General features: G+C 33.7%; 1 pseudogene across 1 annotated transcript; it reads right to left on the bottom strand.

The window, feature by feature from the left end:
• Positions 1–2,202: 2,202 nt before the first annotated feature.
• Positions 2,203–3,325, bottom strand: LOC145240160 (histone H2B, gonadal pseudogene; annotated as a pseudogene). Its single transcript, XR_013862501.1, has one exon. The product of XR_013862501.1 is annotated as a histone H2B, gonadal pseudogene (transcript).
• Between the last annotated feature and the right edge of the window lie 10,280 nt (positions 3,326–13,605).

Genomic DNA, 13,605 nt, shown 5'->3' with positions numbered 1-13,605 from the left:
TGTTTTGATTTCGTTTATTCTGTCTACAAAGAGATTTTTTGTTGTGTTTCTCCATAACCTACTTGCATTAACTGCTCCCAATGGCAAACGTGAAACTACAGACTTTTAATCGACATCATATTTATAATATAATTATTTCGATTTCTTTTTAACTTAAAATAGATCCAGAAGTTGAATGATAAACCAATTGGGGTTTGTATTACTATACACAAAGATTCGAAAAAGTTGTCAGAAAACAAATATATAACAAATAAATGTTATAAAAGGCAAGATAAGTTACTTTTCTACCAAACTGGATATATTTTGTAACATGTTGATACAGATCGAAAAACATACAGTGTTTACCGATGTATTGAAAAATTAAAAATTGCCTCCCGACTCTCTCTTTGACACGATAAGTTTGGGAAATGGAGTTAAAAATAAAACCTACACAAAATACTGTTAGAAACTTACTCGATATATCTTAACGTGGCAGTTTTGGTGAGTTTATAACAGTATTTTGTATATAATTTTATTTTTAAGTCTTTTTCCCAAACTTGCCGTGCCAAAGACTGGAGAGAGAGAGTCGGGCATCATTTTCAATTTTCCAATACATCAGTAAACACTATGTTTTACGAGCTGAATGAACATGTTACATTAAATAAAAACTCTACTTAGGTAGAAAAGTAACTTATCTTGGCTTTGATAACATTTCTTATTTAGTTCTCATGCGAAAACAAGTTTTGCTTTAGGTTACTACTGTCTCAGGTTGAATAATTAATACAAGGGAGATCGGACTTCACATGTAATCATTTTTACTTGAAATCAAGTGACATTAAAATCATCATTCTCCACATTTTAGTTGTCATTATTTTTGCAGTGGCAACAAGCCAATATCATCCTATAATTTGCAGTCAATTATTGTTACTTCAGTTGAAGTGCAAAATCTCCCCACTGACTAGAGCTCTGAAATAAATTGTCATTGACTGAAAGTTGTTTATTTCAATAATTAAATAACATTTTCAACGACATATATCTGGTCATAAAATAATTTATTCTAATAAAAATGATTTGAATTTCTGGAAAAAGGCATTTTATCTTAAATGGTACATGTGATTTAAGAACAATTTCAAAACTACTTTAAAATTAGAGATCAAGTGAGAGGAAGTCTTCTTGAAACTTTTACTGTCTCAATTTTAATTTTAATACAAGGGACATAACTTAGTTAAATTAATTCAGAGTTATTGAACTTGAACTTCTCATGTTACATTATCTGTAATCATTTTTTTATTTGAGATCGTGTGACATTAAAATCATCATTCTCCATATTTCAGTTTGTAATTATTTTTGTTGCATATTTGATCAAGTGGAAACAACACAATATCGTCCTATAATTTGCAGTCAAGTTTTGTTACTATTGTTGATTAAATACATTTCATAACAACCATTTTTTACACACATCTCAAAATTCTGTATTAATCTGTAAAGTAAATAACATTTGTAAATAATTCATGTTATTCTTTAGTATTTTATCTAATATCTATTTTTACTTATCTTTTATGTAATTCCTATTAAAAAAAAAAGAATTACTACATATCCTTATATTTTGCTACACTAAATGGCGGGCACTAACTATTTTGGGTAAATCTTTCAATGAACTTAAATAGTGCCTTGAAAAGATTTTCCCGACTGTCTCTGTCTCAATGAAATTAAATACATTAAATTTCATAGATAATAAACCCGAATTTAAAAGTCTGCGGCAACGTGTGTAAAGTATTTGTAGGATATAAAAAAAATGCAGTAGTATAGGCGACACGACGCCCGCAGCAAACTATAAAAAACAAGTTGTCAGAAAGCAAATATATAACAAATAAATGTTAGCAAATGTAAACTAAGTTAGTTTTCCGCCTAACTTAATAAGAAAATATTTTATTATTTTTATTTAATGTAACATGTTTATTCGATTCAAAAGATAAGCAATATTAAACGCTACCAATGAATAAGAAAAAAAACAAAACAAAAACAGCCGCTATGTCTTTGAAGAATCCACAAAAACTTCAAAATAAGAAATAAAAGAATGGGGATTTGTTTTACAATACACATTGTATGTAAAAAAAAATAATGGTCAAAATTTCAAATAACAAATAAATGTTATTAAAGACAAGATAACACATTCGGTTCGAAAACCTGTCTAGATTCAGAACAAAAGAAAAACTTGCAGCGAATGTTTGAAATCTCGACGATGAGTTAAGAATTGTAATCGATTTATTTGGACAAAAACTAAGTTTTTCTGTAGATTTTACAAGGGAATCTTTTAAATGCAGTTTCGATTCTATTTGATATGCAAGAACTGAACTCCGAAATTAAGATTTGAAGTTCGGATAGACAATAGAGAAAATTCAAAGATATTCACACATTAGAAGAAACGATTCATTTAGAATTTGTACAATTTATCATCAAAAAACTGATTTGGTTACTTGCATTGCGTTAATTACGAAATTAATCTTTTTATTATTTAAAAGCATTCAATTTTTTTTCTTTTAGACGTTAAATGAATGCCCGTTAAAAAAACAAAACAAAAATATTTCAGGTAATATTTAAATGCATACTATTAAGCGAATGGCTTTTTAATGTGATTGTACGGATAACGAATAAGAAAGAGGGGAAAAAATTATAAATTTAAATAAAAACATTAAAAGAAATGCTAAACTTTGTATTAAGATTGACTTAAACCGATTTACAAGTTCAAATAAAAATTGCAAATATTTTCCTAATCTTCTACAAACATATCTTATAAAGAACTACGCCATAAAAAGAGAGGGAAATATTTATGAAATCTAGTGTGAGTAAAGTGCATTAAAATATAGAAAGTGAGGAAACATTCGTGAAAAAATGAGTGGCCCTGAAAAGGGCCGTTTGGGGATTTTGTTTTCTTTGGGAGAAAACGCTTTTTTACTTGGCGCTGGTGTATTTGGTGACAGCTTTGGTTCCCTCAGAGACAGCATGTTTAGCCAACTCACCAGGGAGAAGGAGACGGACAGCGGTCTGGACCTCACGGCTGCTAAGTGTTCTTTTCTTGCTGTAATGGGACAGACGACTGGCTTCATTAGCGATTCTCTCAAAAAGATCGTTAACAAAACTGTTCATAATAGACATGGCTTTGCTAGAAATTCCAGTGTCAGGATGAACTTGTTTCATTACTTTGTAAATGTAGATGGAATAACTTTCCTTCCTCTTCTTTTTCCTTTTCTTACCATCACGGGCAGGTTTAGCCTTACCGGCTTTCTTAGCGCCTTTAGAGCTAACTTCGGGTTTAGGAGGCATAGTAATTTTCAGTAGCAAGCTAAATACTGAAGGCAACCACTCGCTCGAATGCTTTATATATTAGTAAAACCGGCTCCCAGCGAGCGTTGTATTTGCTACATTTTCATTGGTTGTTTAAAAATTAACACAAAGGAAAATTTGGAATACGAAAAGAGCGCTAAGATATCAGCAGGTGCTCGGTCGCACGACCGTTAATCCTAATGGCGGGCACCGACTCTTTCAACACCTAAATAAAACGTATGTGTAAAAAAAAAAAACGTATGTGTATGTCTTTTCAACACGTAAACTAAATCATTGATTTTGCTGTAAACTAAATGGTGATTTTTTAAAATGATTTTTTTTACCGATTCTGGAAAACGGGATTAATACATTTTCGTTTTTTAAAATTCAAAATAAAATTATATTGAAGAAATAGGCAAAATTTTAAATTTTGAAAAGATAAATCGGGTTTGTATTACTGTACACAGATGCGAAAAAGTTGTCAAAACAACAAATATATAACAAATAAATGTTATCAAAGGCAAGATAAGTTACTTTTCTACCAACCTGGATATATTTTTCGTGTTTTTATTCAATGTAACATGTTTATTCAGATCGAAAACCATACAGTGTTTACCGATGTATTGAAACATTCAAGATGGCGTCTTATTCTCTCTTTAACACGGTAAGTGTGGGAAAAGATGTTATAAATAAAAAACCGGATAAAATACTGTTAAAAACTCGCTCAATATATGTTACCGTGACATAGGTTGACATATATTCGGCGGGTTTTTAATAGTATTTTGTATGGTTTTTTATTTATAACACCTTTTTCCAAAGTTACGGTGTTAAAGAGGGTGTGAGACGCCATCTTGAATTTTCCGTAAACACTGTATGCTTACATGTTACATTGAATAAAAACACGAAAAATATATCCAGTTTGGTAGAAAAGTAACTTCTCTTGCCGTTGATAACATTTATTTGTTATATATTTGTTGTTTTGACAACTTTTTCGAATCTATGTGTACAGTAATACAAACCCCAAAAAACATATAGTGTTTACCGATGTATTGGAAAATTCAAGATGGCGTCTCACACCCTCTTTAACACCGTAAGGTCGATAAAAGTGATTAAAAGTGAGATATTATTAATAAATGTGTAGTAATGTCTTTTATTTCAATATTCATAAACAGTAAAACAAAGTCGATAAAAATTCATGATCGTTTAGTTACTATGGCAACTAAAACATGTCCTTTGCTCCTGCATAGGGAGAAGTCAGTGTTTTTTTTTAGGGTGTTCGGCAGGGAACTCTAATCGCGACCAGTACCGCTTTTCCAAATAGGTAGAAGAATAACTTATCTTGTGTTTGATAACATTTATTTGGTATATATTTGAATTTTGACCACTTTATCGAATCTATGTGTATAGTAATACAACCGCTCCATTTTTTTATTTTTTTTACTTGAAATAACCAAACGAAAAAGTAGTAAAAGTAACAAGTATATAAGAAGCATCAAAGGCAAGATAAGTTATTCTCCGGCAAGACTGGAGTTTAGGTGGAAAGATAATCTTAACCTCTCTATCATAAAAACGGCTGTAGTTACCATGTAAACAATAATATCGGTATTACAGAAGGTGACAGTTTTAAATAAGCAGAAACAGATCTTTTTCTTTAAATAATAAAAACAATTGTTTATTTTAAATAATATATACAGATTTCTTTTTATATTTATAAACAATATAAATAGAACATTTTATAATTTGAAACAATGTAAACCTTTTTTAATTTTAGACAACAAAAACAGAAGTGAATTCAAATAGAATACTGGTAGAAACCCACCAACTGCTGTCATGTTAACATTTATTTGTAATATACTTGTTTTTTGAAAACTTCCGTTTTATTGTCTATAGTAAAAAAAAATGTCCGATGTTGCTGGTTAATGCCTTTACCAACAGTGCTAGTGAGTAAACGATCAGGACATATCTATATCGCCGATTCACAGGCCGCGATGATATTCAATAGGTCAATCAACATATAAATATACAAATCCATTTCATTTAATAAGATAGATATGTTGTGTGTATTTGATCTGTTGATTCTTTTTCCTTATTCTGCCAAACGAATGAATCAATCTATAAACATTTGTAATGCTTTTATTTGAACTTTGATATATACATGTGAAGTTATCTCTAAAACACTCTTTCGTTCATTTTTTTTTTTTAATTTTACAATAGAGATCAGGCGACAGCAAGTCTTTTTAGGCTACTACTGTCTAAGTTAATGCAAGGGAGATAACTTAGTTAAATTAGTTATCGAAGTTTACCTGTAATCATGTTTACATGAGATCGCGTGACATTAAAATCATCATTCTCCACACTTCAGTTGTAATTTTGCATATTTGATCAAGTGTCAACAAGCCAACATCATCCTATAATTTGCAATTAATATTTGTTACTTCAGTTAAAGTAAAAAGTCTCCCCACTGACGCGAGCTCAGAAATAAATTGTCATTAACTGAAAGCTCTTTATTTCAATAATTCAAAATCATATTCACCGACATATATCTGGTAATAAAGTAATTCGTTCAATGTGGAGAGAACTTAAATGCTTACTAGACACTATCCTCGAGTGTTTAAAGTCTCTCTGTACATGGGTTTGTCAGAACAATCTGGCATGAGGATACTTAAAAACGGGATGTGTGAAAAATGATGTGTTCATACCTGTGTTATTTAAAACACGAATTATTTTTACTGGTTGATAAATATGTGAACATGCATTTTTGAAAATTCTTGCTTTATTTGGAAACTGAAGAGCAGAGGGCACCTAAACGATCAAGGGAAATAAAGATGTTCATCGAATCGCATCTCTTTTCGCTACAGACTTTATATCTCAATATAATATTTATTTTTCACCGTCTGATTCTAACTTAACTAAATAATGTCTCATACTAATAACGTATCTCACACCGTTCACAAATGACATCATGAATCTGTAATTGTCGCACGATGAAACTCGCGCATACATCGCTTGTGGTATGCAAGTGGCCAACAAGCCGCTAGTAATTTTTTTTTTTAATTCCATTATTATGTATGATTTTTAATACATATTTAATATATTAAGCGATATTGACTTCTAACAAACTCGTCACACCATATTTTAAAGTGCCGGTAAAAGTTATTTTATTTGGAATCTCTTTTCAGAAATTAAAAAAAACAAACAAACAAAACGAACACATGTTCATTTTATTATCATGATTTGCTAATAAATAAATAACTATAAATAATATAATTATGTAGATTTGGACTTGGGCCACTTGATCTAAACTGAAGGAGTAAACTAAAGATTGTCTCTTACAATGTGATGTTATTATCTGTATTGAACTGTGTAGCACAATATTAGTTTCTGAGTATTTATTAGTACTTATTAACTTATTCCCATTTGGGTCAGTTCTATATTTAAAATACAAGGAACACTATTTTAAAAGAAATGTTAATAAACTCATATTTGTTGCATGTTATTTGTTTTTCTGGCTAATTAACGACATTTTTTGCGCTATTCAAAAAAATGTCAGCTTTATCAAAACATATTTGTTGATTAAATATATTCCTCATTCCATGGAATTTCCACGGGTTCTGTGATAGAAGGAGATTTAGCAAACTAGATAGATAGATAGATGTATCAGAATTTTTGTGGAATTTTTGACACCCCTAACACAAAACTGCGAATAAAATATTAAAAAAAAAACAAAAAAAAACTCATTTCTCTTTTAAAAGTGGGTTGTTTATTTTCTTTATGGAATATTCTTCCAAAATAAACTATTAAAGTTGTTTAAAAATAATAGAAATATTATTTTTTATTTAAAAGAAAAACACGGTTTACAAAGTGCCTGCGCGCATTTATGCAGCCATGTTTTTTACGTAATGAAATCAATTGCATTTTATGAGTTACTTTTTTTTTTTTTCAATTTTTAAAATTTAAAAATCTATCAAAATTTTTCTAATGGTTAAATTTTTACGATATTTTCAGGGTCAATGTGAAATTTTATGCTCCTTTCAATAAACCGAATATAACATTTTATACAGAAATTTTTTTTTAAATACACCCCCCGCCCATTTTGAAATGTCTATTAAAAAGTAAATAATTAATTTACGCACCAAAGTTTTATATATCACAAATTGAAGATAAAAGATCAATAAATAAAATAATCTAATTTAAAACAACAAAAAAAGAAGTGTTTTTTTTTTGGAAATTTAAACGTAAAGTCCAAAGTGTAAAACCTTTTTTTAAACTACGTTGATTTTTTTTTAAGTGAAAGCTCATGTGATGCTTACATAGTCAAGTAAATATCCGATGCTGACGACAATTTTTTCTATTTCATTTAATGTTTTCTTTAAAAAATCAAACAGTGTTTACTGAATTTTTCCTATTTCATTCAATGTTTTCTTTTTTTAGATATTGAAAAAATAATTCACTCAATAAAGTAGGAATAAAATATATTGTTTAAAAACTCATGTATTTCATTAAGAGAATAAAAAAATCGGCAGAATGAGTTTGTTTTTAAACGATAAAAACTGTTAGTTTTAATTAAACAAAAAATATATGAATAAACACAATTGCCCAATTTCGTTTACACATTTATTATACACTGACAAACATTTAAACAACAACAAAACACAATACAATAGTGACAGTTCGATAAGACTCACCAACTGGTGGAAAAAGTTCTCAGAGCTCACCTCGTGGTGGAACGGAGGTTCTCCTCTTCTTGAGAGGAAAAAGCCACACGTCTGCCCTTGACCAAAGGGAAAAACCAACCAGCTTAGAGCAGGGACAGATTACTCCTCCCCAGTGTCCTCTAATTTTTAGTCCCCTACAACCCCCCCCAAAAAAAATACAGAGTACTTTTAATTGAATGTTGTGAGAGGATTGTTCTTTTTTTTGTTTTTTTTATGTAGAGACGAAGTCTCTTAAATGTGCAGGCCATTTTATCTGTCTGCCCGAACATGTTTTTTTATAAGGGCGTTTTTCCAATGTAACTTCGACTGGAATCCTTTGTGATTGAGCAACTTCTAAATATGCATCCTCGAGTGTTGCGGGTTTCAATCTGTCAATTGAGATATTTTGTTCTTCGTCCTTAATGAGGACGCTGAAATACTTCTTGTTTTTCTTGTTGACTTTAAAAGGTCCGCGGTACGGTGGTTACTGGGTATGCGACCTAGCTGTATCGCGAACAAACACATGTGTGCATGTCTCTAGTGTTAATGTAGACATTGGTTACCTCCCTTGCTTCAGTTACATGGTTACCTCCCTTGCTTGTGGTGATATAAATAGGAGTCGGCCATCTTGGTTTAGTCAGTTCGTTCGTACAGTTTAGACAGACTACAAGTGTCTCAACAAATGGTAGCAGAGATATCCCTCTGTGTGCGACAAAACGAAAAAAAAAAAAAAAAAAATTTTTTTTTTTTTGTACAGCTTGTCTGTAGCACTAGACAGATCGGATATCGGATATGGCAACTTCGACCAAACAACCTCCATTGTTGGAGGGGGAGGATGTTTACGAGAACTGGAAACAAGACGTTGAAATGTGGTCGTTGTTCACGGATCTTTCTGAGGAAAAAAAAGGGCCAGCAGTGTTTTTGACGCTACCACCGAATATTAGAGAATGTGTCCGTGAATTACCAACAAGTGACATCGGTGGACGAGATGGCTTGAAGATCTTAATAAAGAAACTGGATGACATATATTTAAAGGATGAACACACGCGCGCTTACATGACTTTTAAGGAATTTTACACTTATAAAAGATCGTCAGGTACCAGTATAAATGACTTTCTTGTTCGTTATGAGATTTTGTACCAAAGATTAAAAAAATTCAACATTATTCTACCGGAAGGAGTGCAAGCTTTTCTTGTTTTGAACGCGGTTAACATATCGGAAGAGAACGAAAAATTAGCGCGGACAACGTGTTCTGTTTTGACGTATCAAAACATGAAGGAATCGATAAAGAAAGTATTTGGTGACATTTATCGTGATGAAAATGTACCAGCAGTGAAATCAGAGCCCGAAATCGTCAACTATAATTATTCTAAACCGGGTAACAACAAAAGGCGTTTTCGTCGAGGACAATCTAATCCATGTGACCGAAGTGGAAACGTGTTGTTGTGTTACAAATGTCAGTCTCCGAACCATCTAATTAGAGAGTGTCCTAGAAATACGCCCAGGTTTACGGAAGCGACAGAACAAATACACATTACGTTGTTCATTCAAGAAAATATTTATTTGAACAGTACAAATGAAAAAATCTCAAATCTTGTAAAGGAAACATTTGGAATGGCAGTCTTGGATTCTGCTTGTACTCGCACACTGGCTGGCGAAGTGTGGCTTGATGTTTATTTAGATACTTTAAATGAAAGTGACCTGCAACTAGTGAAGTATACGAACTCAGACCGGAGTTTTTGCTTTGGTGATGGAGTGGCTGTCACAGCAATTAAAGTTACACTCGGAGGTATAAGAGTTTATATCGAAGCAGATATTGTGAAAAACGACTTGCCTCTTCTATTAAGTCACAAATCAATGAAGACAGCAGGAATAGTGCTAGATTTCCGGAAAGATATGTGCTGGATTTTTGATAAATGTATTGAACTAAAGACCACAACTTCAGGGCACTATTGTCTCCCCTTAACAAATAAGTTGTTGGATCATAGTGGTACTAAGAACATTGTATTACATGTTCAGAATTTTGGTCAGTGTTCTTTCACAGAAAAAAAAAAAAAAGCAGAAAAACTTCATCGACAGTTTGCTCATGCCTCGAAGGAAAAACTTGTTTCCTTGGTTAAAAAAAGTGGCAAATTCAATGACAAGGAATTTATAAAGGCGATTGAGGAGGTTTGTGAAAACTGTCAAATTTGCCTTAGATTTAAAAAAGCTCCACTGCGACCGGTTGTGGGATTGCCTCTTGGCAATAGATTTAATCACACAGTTTGCATGGATTTGAAAGAGTTCATCCACAATGAGGTGTGGATACTACATCTCATTGATGCCGCTACCAGGTATTCAGCGGCAACATTGATCAAAACAAAGAAGAAGGAGGACATCATCAAAAACATCTTTATGATGTGGATTACCTATTTCGGATCTCCTATTCGTTTTCTGAGTGATAATGGGGGTGAATTCAACAACGAACACTATAGACAGATGAATGAAAAACTCAACATAGAGACCTGTACTACTGCCGCAGAAAGTCCATTCAGCAACGGTACTGTAGAACGTCATAATTTGATAGTTGCTGAGGCAATGAAAAAAACAATTGACGATGAGAAGTGTGAACCTAAAATTGCCTTGGCATGGGCTATTTGTGCAAAAAATGCCCTCCTCAATTACTCTGGACACAGTCCAAATGAACTTGTATTCGGTTTCAATGTAAATACACCCTCAATTCTGACAGACCAGTTACCTGCTATGGAGTCCTCTACTACAAGTGACATGGTGAGAAAAAATTTAAATGCTCTCCATAGTGCAAGGAGAAACTTTTTGGAAGCTGAGTCCAGTGAGAGAATTAGGAGAGCTCTCAGGTCTAATGTCAGAACTTATGCTGATGAAGATTATGCTACCGGAGACCAAATCTATTATCGGAGGCAGGGTTTTAAAGGATGGCGTGGTCCAGCAAAAGTGTTAGGCAGAGAAGGCCAGTTTGTCTTAATCAGACATGGCGGAGCATTTTATAGGATGCATCCGTGCCAATTGATGAAAGTGAATAAAAACAACGAAAAAAGAACAAAAAAAGCTGAAATGCTGGGAAACACTACAGAAGGGAAGAATGAATACCTTTCAGTTGAGGAGGAGGAGTTGCAGAATCAAGTGGTAGAAAGTGAAGATATAGACAGAGAAGAAGTTGTTGATAGTTCTACCAGTTTAAGAGATAAGACTGAAAAACCTGGCCGAAATAAGACCATAACTTATAAAATAAATGGAAGTGGGGAGTGGAAGAAAGGAAAGGTTATGTCAGTACAGCCTAAATCAACTGGCAAATATCGTCATTGGATCAATATAGAACCTGAGGATGAAAACGAGGATCAAGTTTGTATCAACTGGAATCATATTGATCATTGGAGAGAAGTGCCCCAATATACTGAACAGGAAAATGTAGTCCTGCTCACCGCTGAACAAGAGCAGTCGAAAGCTGTAATGGATGCCAAGCATAAAGAAATAAAAAACATGAACACCTATGAAGTATTTGAATGTGTGCCATACACAGGTCAAAAAACAATATCCACAAGATGGGTGATTACTGAAAAATTCAAGGATAATCAGAAAACAATGAAAGCTCGCCTTGTAGCACGAGGCTATGAAGAAAATAGTAATCTGAAAACGGACTCCCCAACATGTAGCCGTGAAGCTATGCGAATGGTCATGCTAACCGCATCAATAAAGAATTGGATGCTGCAGACCATAGATTTTACCTCAGCCTTTTTGCAAGGTGGTATTTTAAAGAGAGATGTGTACCTGAGGCCACCATCTGATGTTTGTCCTAAATCTCAAGTGTGGAAATTAAAAAGATGCATCTATGGATTGAATGATGCTCCACGGGCATGGTACAAGAGAGTTACTCAGGCTTTGATTGAATTAAAAGGAGTAGCAAGTGCTTATGATAATGCATTGTTTTTGTGGCATGATATTAAAATAAATTTGACTGGAATTCTTGCTATGCACGTGGATGATTTTGTTTTCTGTGGAAACACAGAGTTTGAAAGGGATGTGATTGCAACATTGAAAGAAAAATTTAAGGTGGGATCTCATGAAAGTGGAACATTCAAATATGTTGGACTGAATGTTAATCAACAGGAAAATGGGATCACTGTAGAACAAGATCTATATGTATCTTCCATATCTCCAATAGAAATAAGCAAAGGGAGGATACTGAGGAAAAATGATGAACTGAATGAAGAAGAAAAGCATGAGTTGAAGAGACTTGCAGGTCAGATGATGTGGGTTTCAACTCAAACACGCCCTGATATAGCTTTTGATGTGTGTAAAATGAGCAACACTGGAAAGCATCCCAAAGTAAAAGCCTTATTTGAGGCGAATAAAGCCTTATCAAAATTGAAATCCAAGAAGGGTTCTATAACATTTCCAAAATTGGGAAAGCCCTCAGATTTACACATTTTGTGTTATACTGATGCCTCTTATGCCAGTCTGGAAGATGGATCTTCACAGGGTGGTTTTGTTGTCTTTATTGGAGGAAGTACTGACAAAATGGCCCCCATGTGTTGGGCGTCAAAGAAATTGGACAGAGTGACAAAAAGCCCATTGGCCTCAGAGACTCTTGCTCTGAATGAGGGAGCTGATGCTGGTGTTTTGACTGCGGTTATGATACAAGAGGTATTTCAGTTATCTAAATTGCCAGACGTTCTCTGCAAGACAGATAATGCATCACTTGTGGAGACATTGAATTCCAACAATCTGGTAAGCGATCGACGATTGAGAATAGATGTAGCAAGGCTGAAGGAAATGAAGAGTAGAGGAGAGATACAGATAGAATGGATCAAGGGTTGTGATCAGGTCTCTGATTGTTTGACCAAGGCAGGAGCTTCGTCTGAGCTTCTAAGGGACTTGTTAAATCAGAAATAAATTATTCACTTGAGGACAGCAGCAATGTTAATGTAGACATTGGTTACCTCCCTTGCTTCAGTTACATGGTTACCTCCCTTGCTTGTGGTGATATAAATAGGAGTCGGCCATCTTGGTTTAGTCAGTTCGTTCGTACAGTTTAGACAGACTACAAGTGTCTCAACATCTAGTGCCTTTGGCACATATGTGTTAGCGCACTTGTTTATTCCTGATGGAGAATATGCTATTTTGGCCATGGTTCTTGTCAGTCTATCAACAAATGATGCAGGGTCCCAAACTTTATTTGGTGTATCACAAAAGTATTGTGCTGGCAGGCGTAGTGTGATACCATACAGCGCTTCTGCTGTTGAGCAATTCATATCCTTCTTCACTGCTGTGCGCAATCCCAGCAAAATTAGAGGAAGGTGTTCTAACCACTTTGTATTGCTGGTAAGCACTGCGCATAAAGAGGCCTTTAGGCTGCAATGTAGACGTTCGACTGCTCCGTTTGTTTGTGGATGGTATGCTGTCATGTGTATACTTCTGGTGCCCAAAAGTCCCGAGAGTTTATGAAACAGTTCGGACTCGAACTGTCTACCTCTGTCAGTTGTCACATTTTCCGGAACACCGAATCTTGCTACCCATCCAGCGAGGAAAGTTCTGGCTGTTGTGTATGCTGTAATATCCGGCATTGGTAAGGGTTCAAACCACCTTGAAA

The sequence above is a fragment of the Euprymna scolopes genome, chromosome 19, assembly GCF_053919585.1.
Source record: "Euprymna scolopes isolate OS-2025 chromosome 19, ASM5391958v1, whole genome shotgun sequence".
Lineage (NCBI taxonomy): Eukaryota > Metazoa > Mollusca > Cephalopoda > Sepiida > Sepiolidae > Euprymna > Euprymna scolopes.
The sequence above is the reverse complement of the archived record's forward strand: the minus strand, read 5'-3'. Positions and strand labels throughout refer to the sequence as shown.